General features: G+C 35.2%; 1 protein-coding gene across 2 annotated transcripts in view; it reads right to left on the bottom strand.

Moving 5' to 3' along the window:
- The window catches only part of LOC131064068 (probable inactive ATP-dependent zinc metalloprotease FTSHI 1, chloroplastic), a 163,938-nt gene that overhangs the window by 104,578 nt on the left and 46,848 nt on the right, over nucleotides 1-12,512 (bottom strand). The gene's annotated exons all lie outside the window — the stretch shown is intronic.

Genomic DNA, 12,512 nt, shown 5'->3' with positions numbered 1-12,512 from the left:
ACATAAACCATACAATGAAATCAGCCATCAGTTATACAAAGGAGAGACATAAAATCAATGGTATCCAAAAGACAGTTTCTCAAAAGGCTTCTACCAAAAGATAAGAAGGTAAAGATGGCACTCCCTACCAAATAGACTCAGTCCTTAGTCTAGAAAACAATGACCACACTGACAATGTTCTAAAGGTTCTGACAACATTTTAAATCAGGAAGCAGAGAGAATAAAATCAAGAAACAAATCACTGCAAAAAAATATTTTGCATGAGAAAAGTAGATAAGAATCCATCTATATAAAAATAAAAGAAAATTCATTTCATATAGTAATTTGTATTAGGTCTAACACACCTCAACACATGTTGGCAACCTTGATCTAATCATAAACCTTGAGTTATTTAGTTAACAAGAATTATTTCAACGTCATCAGCTATCAGCTTTACTTCTAATATTCTCTGCATATTGAGTGTACCAAGTCCAACAATATTTCCAACACTCCCACCTTAACCACATAAAAGTTGGTCCTTATAGAAAAACACTATATTTTTTATTTAAGTTTACTAAAGATACACATATCATTATATAAAGAAAATACCTACATGTATCTCAAGACTCAAACCATAGATAGGAAACTATAACTAAAGCAACCTAACATCAAATAAAAACTGCTTTCCAAACTGACTAGACATGAGCTTAAGAAAAGCAAGAAGTAAAAAATACACAAAAATGGCCATCCATTGGCGCTTCACAAAAGCAAAGTTAGTTACACTTTTGGATGCAAGGACATCTTCAATTACCTAACTAGTTAGACAGGAAATCCTTATGAGGACTCTTGAAATAGCAATATCATAATTTACTAGGAGCATAAAAATCTTAAGGGTCACAATTGATAATACCAAGTAACAACAGAACCCCCTTGTGCACATGGCTTCCACTTAGCATTTTTCATTTACCCTAAAAGCACCAATCCATATCAACCTCAATGATAAAGAACTAAATTACCGTATTCATGTGCCAAGATGCCAAATCCTGGTACTGTTTGAACCAGATTCAGGAAACAATCTGTCATGGCAGAGATCCATCAAAGTCTTTCAAAAAATTTAGATTATTATGATGGTGTTTCAGAACAAGGCTTTTCACATTAGAAATCTGCGAGGGGAGAATCATAGTTCTCGTGGAGATTATTGTTGTGGTAGTTCATTTGGTTATTTAATCTATGCCGTCTGGTTACCATCCAAATTGGAGTTTCTTTGGTTAACTCAGAAAAGAATAAAGAATACTTGAGGTTGCCCCTGGCAAAGGCATTCCAAGCCTCTGCTGCACTCTAACAAGTCTTAAAAATATAATATTTATATATTTATATTATAAGTACTATAATATTTTATTTTTAATATTTCTAGATTAAGAATATAATTATATATTATAATGTGATATTTACATTAATAGTTTATTATATATAATTATTAATAAAATATTATAATATTATATTTATAATGTTATTTAGCTGAACCACCTGGATGCATCCACAACCCCACCCCCCCCCTCCCAAAAAAAAAAACAAAAAAAAACCCCTACATTTCTGGGATGGGGACGTTTTCAAGACATGGGGACTTGGGGGAAACATCCCCCTACCACACGGCCACCTCCATCAGGGTGCTGCTGGGATGCCAAGATGCCCGGGGGACTCATAGGAGTCCCTTGACCATCTCAAGGACACCCAAGTGTCTCCTATGGCTCCCAATCAGAAACTCCAAGTGAGAACAAAAGAAGGTGATATAATTGTGAAAATGACCCAGCTAGGAGCTCTGCCCCTTATCCCACTGGGGACTCTGCAGGGCACTACTCCTTGACCCCAAACCTCCACCCACCATTGTTATTGTTAATGCAATCATTACCATTTTTTTTATGTTTATTAGTGCAAATTTCACTTTGTGTGCCAAAGTTTCATTTCCAATTCTTATACTTATTCTTGACTTGCTACCAAAGTTCCAAAACTTTGCCCATCATTGTTAATATTCGATGCAATCATTGCCATGTTTTTAATGTTTAATAGTTTAAACATTACATAGTATGCCAAAGTTTCATTTGCAATTCTTATATGTATTCCTTGCACATCTTTTTATAACTAATTTTTCAAGTACTATGTGTATTTGTGCCATCTCCTCACCAACCTTGCTCCACCATTTGCCCATTGTCCCCAAACTTGGGACCTTGGTCCCCCATCAAGAAACTTCGTGCAACTGTGTTGTCTTATAGTTATATTATTTATATATTATATAAGTATATTTTATAACTAATTACTATTAGTATATTAATTTTATTAATCTTTTATAAGATTTATAGATATTTCTGTATATAAAAATAAAAAATACTAAGAAACATGTATGTTATTTATGCTGCAAATATGTATAGTAATGATTTTTGTATACTTTTTTGTACAGACAAATCCATATCAAATGCAACCCCAAAAAAATTGGCCAAACGCACAAACCCTAACCAAGAACCAAACCAAAACCAGTAACTTAGAAAGAGAAAGATATTGAACTGCTTCTTTATATCTTTCTTTTTTTTTAAGATCAGGAAGTCATTTGCTAAGTTTGCAAACACACGTAAATCTTCTAACACATACCAAAGGGAAACTCGTCCCTTATACTTAAAAACTAAAAGTCACCCACTAAATAGGACACCAAACCAAGAACCAAACCAAAACCAGTAACTTAGATAGAGAAAGATAATGAACTACTTCTTTTTATCTTTCTTTTTCTTTAAGATCAGGAAGCCATTTGCTAAGTTTGCAAACACATGTGAATCTTCTAACACATACCAAAGGGGAACTCTTCACTTATATTTCAAAAGTCATCCACTAAAAAGGAGACAAGGGAATGTTTTCTCACACTTTTGTTTCAAGGATATAAGAATGCAAAATCAATGGATTTACCTACCTTCAAAGAGAGAACTCAATTGCATTTGTTAAAACTCAGACCATAGTAACTAGATTCTGCACTCAGAAAAATAATCCTACCTACAAACTGAAATTTCAATCGAATCAGCAGACTTGAGTAGAATAACCTACAAGCACACAGTAATAAAAATACAAAAACAAATACTTGAAAAACTATCATTTATGCTTGTCTTCCAACATGTCGCTCCAAAATTCTGCATATCTACTGAAACCCTAATTTGTCATTCCTCCGCACTCTCTTTCAACAATACAATGGCTTCCTCGGTTTGGACACTGGCAAACAGCATAACATCCAAACTTTCATCCTCCTGAACCACTCCAATTCTGTCTTGCTCTTTCAAGGATGCCCTTATAAGCACGTGATCAAAGCATGGAAGGGTCAAGAGTAGTAGGAAAGCCAAGAAAAAAGCAGCAGCAGGTTTGGGTGCCTCACAGAACCAACATGTTGACTGTTTAAAGCCCAAGAAGCCTAATGTACTTGAGGCAGATTTGGGGTCTAATGGTCTGCAGTATGTGGATGTTAATTCACCTCCAATTAGCTATCAGCTTACAGCACCATAAGGTAGGTTTCCATCTTTGATTCCAAGTGAACGTTTAAAACATGCATTGATTTGTCACTTCCACAACTTCTAGCCAAATCTAGCAGAGATGAATGAAAAGATATTAAAATACTAGCAACCCCTATCGGAAAGTAAAATTTGCTTTGACCTTTGAGCTGAAGGTCTTTTTAAGTTCTTTCCAAGCTTCCCAAGGATAGAGCAACACTATTATAAAAAAGACCCTTGATTTGAGACAAATCATGCCTAGACATGAAGCCATGGTATCCAAATTCCAACCTTTTCACAAAAACATCATCTGATTTTCAGGATTGGGTGCGGTTACCAAATCTAACATTGCATTTAGAGGACCTTCGTGTCTTCACGACATCTGAAAATTTATTTTGGACCAACAACTTTGGAATACTCATCCTCCTCCACTCTTCATTCTTCCTTCACATTTGCATGGATTTTAATGGAAATGGATCTCTCACAACCCCAACCTGCTGAGATCAGAAACAAAGTTGGTTCCAAGATCTGGAAGGGATTACTTCTAGGTGCAAACATTGTTATGCTAAAGGACATAAGGTAAAGGATTGTTCAAAATTTTCTCCTTCTACAGACACTGTTGATCCATGAAAACAGGCCACCTGGCGGAATGAGGCTGACCTCAGCCATTAACACATTCTTCCTACTACAAAGGTTGGTGTTGAGGCCAAAGCCTCAGCAAAATCTGATTTATCTATTGATCTAACTCCCTGTGGTGAACTGGCAAAAGAAGCAACAGTAGGAAATAAACATGCCTCAAAACCATAGTTAAAAATTTAAATTGAGTATCCTACAACTACAGCCAATGCCAACAAGCATATCCAAGTCAACTGGAGAAAGAAAGCTACCAGCAAAGAAAAAATTGGCAAATGTCCAATATCTCTGCATTCCCATGACAAAATGGGAACATGTCATATTCCCATGTAGACAGCAGGGAATGATTAGAAACATTAAACAATACATGTACATAAATATATATATATATTCAATACATAAATTATTTGTACCACTTAAAATACATTTTATCTTAACTAGTAATGAAAGGATGCGTCCATTCCCAAGCCACCTCCGGAATAGACACCACGTTTCAAAGGGTTTCAAAGAGGTATAAAACCGCACCCCAAGGAAACACAAGAGAGGGAGTGACAAGGAGAGAAGGACAAGGAGAAGCATCCAACAGGTAACTTCGTTACTCAGTAATAATATTTATTTCAGTTTTCATAATTTATGATGCCTAGACAACCATGAGGATTGCCCGGGGAATGCATCAGTCAGCAAACGATGTAAAAGGGCTAGTCGCTGGTTCTTCCCAGCGATGAAGAACCAGCGCCTAGTAAGCATTCCTTCCCATCACCAGTAGGCTGGTACGTCCCTAGGCCAATCCGCTTAAATGTCGAAATGTTGAAGTATGTTTTGTGTCAGTTGTATTAAAACTGTTTTCATTCCTCATATAACAGTAATTAATATAATTTAACTAGTGACCCAGATTAATTGCTAAATCGGTTCCATGCCTAAAAATGTCTTGCCAAATGAACTAAGCACATCTATAATGTACGAAAGGGTAAAATGAACTTAATCTTCACGTTAGATAGGTAACCTGCAATATCAGGTTTAGAATGCTGCATTAAAATACACTTTAGTGATAGACAAAAGAATAAAAATAATTCATTCATTCTCAGACACAACTAATATGTAGAGAAAAGGAATACTAATTAATGATAGTCATGTTTTTGCAACTAGGCACAAATATAATGAATTAGTCCCTACAAATTTATATATAATGGATAAATGTTAACCAAGTAATATAGTCATGAATCTATGTTTTATGTATGCATTTGTTATCTTCCTGATATTCTCTGTTTGTCAGTACATTCAAGATAATGAGTGCAAGCCAAGGGTATGTTGGGCCCATCCTCAGGTGGCCCTATTAGCCCTAAGAGACGGGATGGGTTTGGATGGGTAGCCCAGCCAACCTGGAAAATCCTCAAAATCTAGAATGGGTCGTGTATGTATTTTGTGCTGCAATAATTATGCCACTGATCTAATATTACTGCTGACATAAAATAAAATATCTAAATGTTGCAGGAAACCGTAATTTCCTTTTGTGGCCCTAAATCCAACCTTCGGTGGATAGATCAGGCCCTAATTATCAGAAAGGCAAGGCAGGTACAGCAAAGGTTCATTACAGAACACAAGATCCACTAGCAAAATAAAACCTTTTCTTAGATCTTAATGAGATCCTTTATTTTCTGGGATCATTTTGGTCAATGTAATGCTTATGGATATGATGCACTTTTATTCTTTTTAGGGAGGGTGCAAACCCCACGATTTCTCTTTACCTTTAAAACAAACCTCTTATTTATTAATCTAGAACTGAATTACACTCAAACATTGATCTTCTTCTGTATTCTCTAGCTTTTTTATACTACTAAGCTATGCACCCGAGATCTCTTTTATAGACTAAGAGAATCTTCTAGGCTTGAAAACACAAAAAAAAAAACTAAAGCAAAAAGCTAAATAAAATAGACAACAAAGTACTTTATTATAGAAACAAAAACTACCTTTTTTCATGAATTTAGAATCCCACTAAACATTCACAAAGCTAGAAAAGCTAGAGGACTCTAATAACCTAGTAAAATAGGAATAGAAAGAGAGAAAAATAAAATTTAAAATTTTAAAATTTTAAAATAAAACTAAAACTAAAACTTAAAGTAGGATAAGAGCAGCCAAGCAGCACAATGGAAAGCTAAAACTTCCTCTTTGTGAGGTAAGTCTTCTGCATCAAACCTAGTTTCTCTCTTAATATTTCAAACTTCCTTTTCCAAAAGCTTTGTCAAAATGTCTGCAACCTAGTTTCTCTCTTAATATCATTATTTAAGTTTACTAAAGATACACATATCATTATATAAAGAAAATACCTACATGTATCTCAAGACTCAAACCATAGATAGGAAACTATAACTAAAGCAACCTAACATCAAATAAAAACTGCTTTCCAAACTGACTAGACATGAGCTTAAGAAAAGCAAGAAGTAAAAAATACACAAAAATGGCCATCCATTGGCGCTTCACAAAAGCAAAGTTAGTTACACTTTTGGATGCAAGGACATCTTCAATTACCTAACTAGTTAGACAGGAAATCCTTATGAGGACTCTTGAAATAGCAATATCATAATTTACTAGGAGCATAAAAATCTTAAGGGTCACAATTGATAATACCAAGTAACAACAGAACCCCCTTGTGCACATGGCTTCCACTTAGCATTTTTCATTTACCCTAAAAGCACCAATCCATATCAACCTCAATGATAAAGAACTAAATTACCGTATTCATGTGCCAAGATGCCAAATCCTGGTACTGTTTGAACCAGATTCAGGAAACAATCTGTCATGGCAGAGATCCATCAAAGTCTTTCAAAAAATTTAGATTATTATGATGGTGTTTCAGAACAAGGCTTTTCACATTAGAAATCTGCGAGGGGAGAATCATAGTTCTCGTGGAGATTATTGTTGTGGTAGTTCATTTGGTTATTTAATCTATGCCGTCTGGTTACCATCCAAATTGGAGTTTCTTTGGTTAACTCAGAAAAGAATAAAGAATACTTGAGGTTGCCCCTGGCAAAGGCATTCCAAGCCTCTGCTGCACTCTAACAAGTCTTAAAAATATAATATTTATATATTTATATTATAAGTACTATAATATTTTATTTTTAATATTTCTAGATTAAGAATATAATTATATATTATAATGTGATATTTACATTAATAGTTTATTATATATAATTATTAATAAAATATTATAATATTATATTTATAATGTTATTTAGCTGAACCACCTGGATGCATCCACAACCCCACCCCCCCCTCCCAAAAAAAAAAACAAAAAAAAACCCCTACATTTCTGGGATGGGGACGTTTTCAAGACATGGGGACTTGGGGGAAACATCCCCCTACCACACGGCCACCTCCATCAGGGTGCTGCTGGGATGCCAAGATGCCCGGGGGACTCATAGGAGTCCCTTGACCATCTCAAGGACACCCAAGTGTCTCCTATGGCTCCCAATCAGAAACTCCAAGTGAGAACAAAAGAAGGTGATATAATTGTGAAAATGACCCAGCTAGGAGCTCTGCCCCTTATCCCACTGGGGACTCTGCAGGGCACTACTCCTTGACCCCAAACCTCCACCCACCATTGTTATTGTTAATGCAATCATTACCATTTTTTTTATGTTTATTAGTGCAAATTTCACTTTGTGTGCCAAAGTTTCATTTCCAATTCTTATACTTATTCTTGACTTGCTACCAAAGTTCCAAAACTTTGCCCATCATTGTTAATATTCGATGCAATCATTGCCATGTTTTTAATGTTTAATAGTTTAAACATTACATAGTATGCCAAAGTTTCATTTGCAATTCTTATATGTATTCCTTGCACATCTTTTTATAACTAATTTTTCAAGTACTATGTGTATTTGTGCCATCTCCTCACCAACCTTGCTCCACCATTTGCCCATTGTCCCCAAACTTGGGACCTTGGTCCCCCATCAAGAAACTTCGTGCAACTGTGTTGTCTTATAGTTATATTATTTATATATTATATAAGTATATTTTATAACTAATTACTATTAGTATATTAATTTTATTAATCTTTTATAAGATTTATAGATATTTCTGTATATAAAAATAAAAAATACTAAGAAACATGTATGTTATTTATGCTGCAAATATGTATAGTAATGATTTTTGTATACTTTTTTGTACAGACAAATCCATATCAAATGCAACCCCAAAAAAATTGGCCAAACGCACAAACCCTAACCAAGAACCAAACCAAAACCAGTAACTTAGAAAGAGAAAGATATTGAACTGCTTCTTTATATCTTTCTTTTTTTTTAAGATCAGGAAGTCATTTGCTAAGTTTGCAAACACACGTAAATCTTCTAACACATACCAAAGGGAAACTCGTCCCTTATACTTAAAAACTAAAAGTCACCCACTAAATAGGACACCAAACCAAGAACCAAACCAAAACCAGTAACTTAGATAGAGAAAGATAATGAACTACTTCTTTTTATCTTTCTTTTTCTTTAAGATCAGGAAGCCATTTGCTAAGTTTGCAAACACATGTGAATCTTCTAACACATACCAAAGGGGAACTCTTCACTTATATTTCAAAAGTCATCCACTAAAAAGGAGACAAGGGAATGTTTTCTCACACTTTTGTTTCAAGGATATAAGAATGCAAAATCAATGGATTTACCTACCTTCAAAGAGAGAACTCAATTGCATTTGTTAAAACTCAGACCATAGTAACTAGATTCTGCACTCAGAAAAATAATCCTACCTACAAACTGAAATTTCAATCGAATCAGCAGACTTGAGTAGAATAACCTACAAGCACACAGTAATAAAAATACAAAAACAAATACTTGAAAAACTATCATTTATGCTTGTCTTCCAACATGTCGCTCCAAAATTCTGCATATCTACTGAAACCCTAATTTGTCATTCCTCCGCACTCTCTTTCAACAATACAATGGCTTCCTCGGTTTGGACACTGGCAAACAGCATAACATCCAAACTTTCATCCTCCTGAACCACTCCAATTCTGTCTTGCTCTTTCAAGGATGCCCTTATAAGCACGTGATCAAAGCATGGAAGGGTCAAGAGTAGTAGGAAAGCCAAGAAAAAAGCAGCAGCAGGTTTGGGTGCCTCACAGAACCAACATGTTGACTGTTTAAAGCCCAAGAAGCCTAATGTACTTGAGGCAGATTTGGGGTCTAATGGTCTGCAGTATGTGGATGTTAATTCACCTCCAATTAGCTATCAGCTTACAGCACCATAAGGTAGGTTTCCATCTTTGATTCCAAGTGAACGTTTAAAACATGCATTGATTTGTCACTTCCACAACTTCTAGCCAAATCTAGCAGAGATGAATGAAAAGATATTAAAATACTAGCAACCCCTATCGGAAAGTAAAATTTGCTTTGACCTTTGAGCTGAAGGTCTTTTTAAGTTCTTTCCAAGCTTCCCAAGGATAGAGCAACACTATTATAAAAAAGACCCTTGATTTGAGACAAATCATGCCTAGACATGAAGCCATGGTATCCAAATTCCAACCTTTTCACAAAAACATCATCTGATTTTCAGGATTGGGTGCGGTTACCAAATCTAACATTGCATTTAGAGGACCTTCGTGTCTTCACGACATCTGAAAATTTATTTTGGACCAACAACTTTGGAATACTCATCCTCCTCCACTCTTCATTCTTCCTTCACATTTGCATGGATTTTAATGGAAATGGATCTCTCACAACCCCAACCTGCTGAGATCAGAAACAAAGTTGGTTCCAAGATCTGGAAGGGATTACTTCTAGGTGCAAACATTGTTATGCTAAAGGACATAAGGTAAAGGATTGTTCAAAATTTTCTCCTTCTACAGACACTGTTGATCCATGAAAACAGGCCACCTGGCGGAATGAGGCTGACCTCAGCCATTAACACATTCTTCCTACTACAAAGGTTGGTGTTGAGGCCAAAGCCTCAGCAAAATCTGATTTATCTATTGATCTAACTCCCTGTGGTGAACTGGCAAAAGAAGCAACAGTAGGAAATAAACATGCCTCAAAACCATAGTTAAAAATTTAAATTGAGTATCCTACAACTACAGCCAATGCCAACAAGCATATCCAAGTCAACTGGAGAAAGAAAGCTACCAGCAAAGAAAAAATTGGCAAATGTCCAATATCTCTGCATTCCCATGACAAAATGGGAACATGTCATATTCCCATGTAGACAGCAGGGAATGATTAGAAACATTAAACAATACATGTACATAAATATATATATATATTCAATACATAAATTATTTGTACCACTTAAAATACATTTTATCTTAACTAGTAATGAAAGGATGCGTCCATTCCCAAGCCACCTCCGGAATAGACACCACGTTTCAAAGGGTTTCAAAGAGGTATAAAACCGCACCCCAAGGAAACACAAGAGAGGGAGTGACAAGGAGAGAAGGACAAGGAGAAGCATCCAACAGGTAACTTCGTTACTCAGTAATAATATTTATTTCAGTTTTCATAATTTATGATGCCTAGACAACCATGAGGATTGCCCGGGGAATGCATCAGTCAGCAAACGATGTAAAAGGGCTAGTCGCTGGTTCTTCCCAGCGATGAAGAACCAGCGCCTAGTAAGCATTCCTTCCCATCACCAGTAGGCTGGTACGTCCCTAGGCCAATCCGCTTAAATGTCGAAATGTTGAAGTATGTTTTGTGTCAGTTGTATTAAAACTGTTTTCATTCCTCATATAACAGTAATTAATATAATTTAACTAGTGACCCAGATTAATTGCTAAATCGGTTCCATGCCTAAAAATGTCTTGCCAAATGAACTAAGCACATCTATAATGTACGAAAGGGTAAAATGAACTTAATCTTCACGTTAGATAGGTAACCTGCAATATCAGGTTTAGAATGCTGCATTAAAATACACTTTAGTGATAGACAAAAGAATAAAAATAATTCATTCATTCTCAGACACAACTAATATGTAGAGAAAAGGAATACTAATTAATGATAGTCATGTTTTTGCAACTAGGCACAAATATAATGAATTAGTCCCTACAAATTTATATATAATGGATAAATGTTAACCAAGTAATATAGTCATGAATCTATGTTTTATGTATGCATTTGTTATCTTCCTGATATTCTCTGTTTGTCAGTACATTCAAGATAATGAGTGCAAGCCAAGGGTATGTTGGGCCCATCCTCAGGTGGCCCTATTAGCCCTAAGAGACGGGATGGGTTTGGATGGGTAGCCCAGCCAACCTGGAAAATCCTCAAAATCTAGAATGGGTCGTGTATGTATTTTGTGCTGCAATAATTATGCCACTGATCTAATATTACTGCTGACATAAAATAAAATATCTAAATGTTGCAGGAAACCGTAATTTCCTTTTGTGGCCCTAAATCCAACCTTCGGTGGATAGATCAGGCCCTAATTATCAGAAAGGCAAGGCAGGTACAGCAAAGGTTCATTACAGAACACAAGATCCACTAGCAAAATAAAACCTTTTCTTAGATCTTAATGAGATCCTTTATTTTCTGGGATCATTTTGGTCAATGTAATGCTTATGGATATGATGCACTTTTATTCTTTTTAGGGAGGGTGCAAACCCCACGATTTCTCTTTACCTTTAAAACAAACCTCTTATTTATTAATCTAGAACTGAATTACACTCAAACATTGATCTTCTTCTGTATTCTCTAGCTTTTTTATACTACTAAGCTATGCACCCGAGATCTCTTTTATAGACTAAGAGAATCTTCTAGGCTTGAAAACACAAAAAAAAAAACTAAAGCAAAAAGCTAAATAAAATAGACAACAAAGTACTTTATTATAGAAACAAAAACTACCTTTTTTCATGAATTTAGAATCCCACTAAACATTCACAAAGCTAGAAAAGCTAGAGGACTCTAATAACCTAGTAAAATAGGAATAGAAAGAGAGAAAAATAAAATTTAAAATTTTAAAATTTTAAAATAAAACTAAAACTAAAACTTAAAGTAGGATAAGAGCAGCCAAGCAGCACAATGGAAAGCTAAAACTTCCTCTTTGTGAGGTAAGTCTTCTGCATCAAACCTAGTTTCTCTCTTAATATTTCAAACTTCCTTTTCCAAAAGCTTTGTCAAAATGTCTGCAACCTAGTTTCTCTCTTAATATCATTATTTAAGTTTACTAAAGATACACATATCATTATATAAAGAAAATACCTACATGTATCTCAAGACTCAAACCATAGATAGGAAACTATAACTAAAGCAACCTAACATCAAATAAAAACTGCTTTCCAAACTGACTAGACATGAGCTTAAGAAAAGCAAGAAGTAAAAAATACACAAAAATGGCCATCCATTGGCGCTTCACAAAAGCAAAGTTAGTTACACTTTTGGATGCAAG

Source organism: Cryptomeria japonica, chromosome 5 (assembly GCF_030272615.1).
Source record: "Cryptomeria japonica chromosome 5, Sugi_1.0, whole genome shotgun sequence".
NCBI classification, from domain to species: domain Eukaryota; kingdom Viridiplantae; phylum Streptophyta; class Pinopsida; order Cupressales; family Cupressaceae; genus Cryptomeria; species Cryptomeria japonica.
This window is presented reverse-complemented; position numbering and strand designations above follow the sequence as displayed.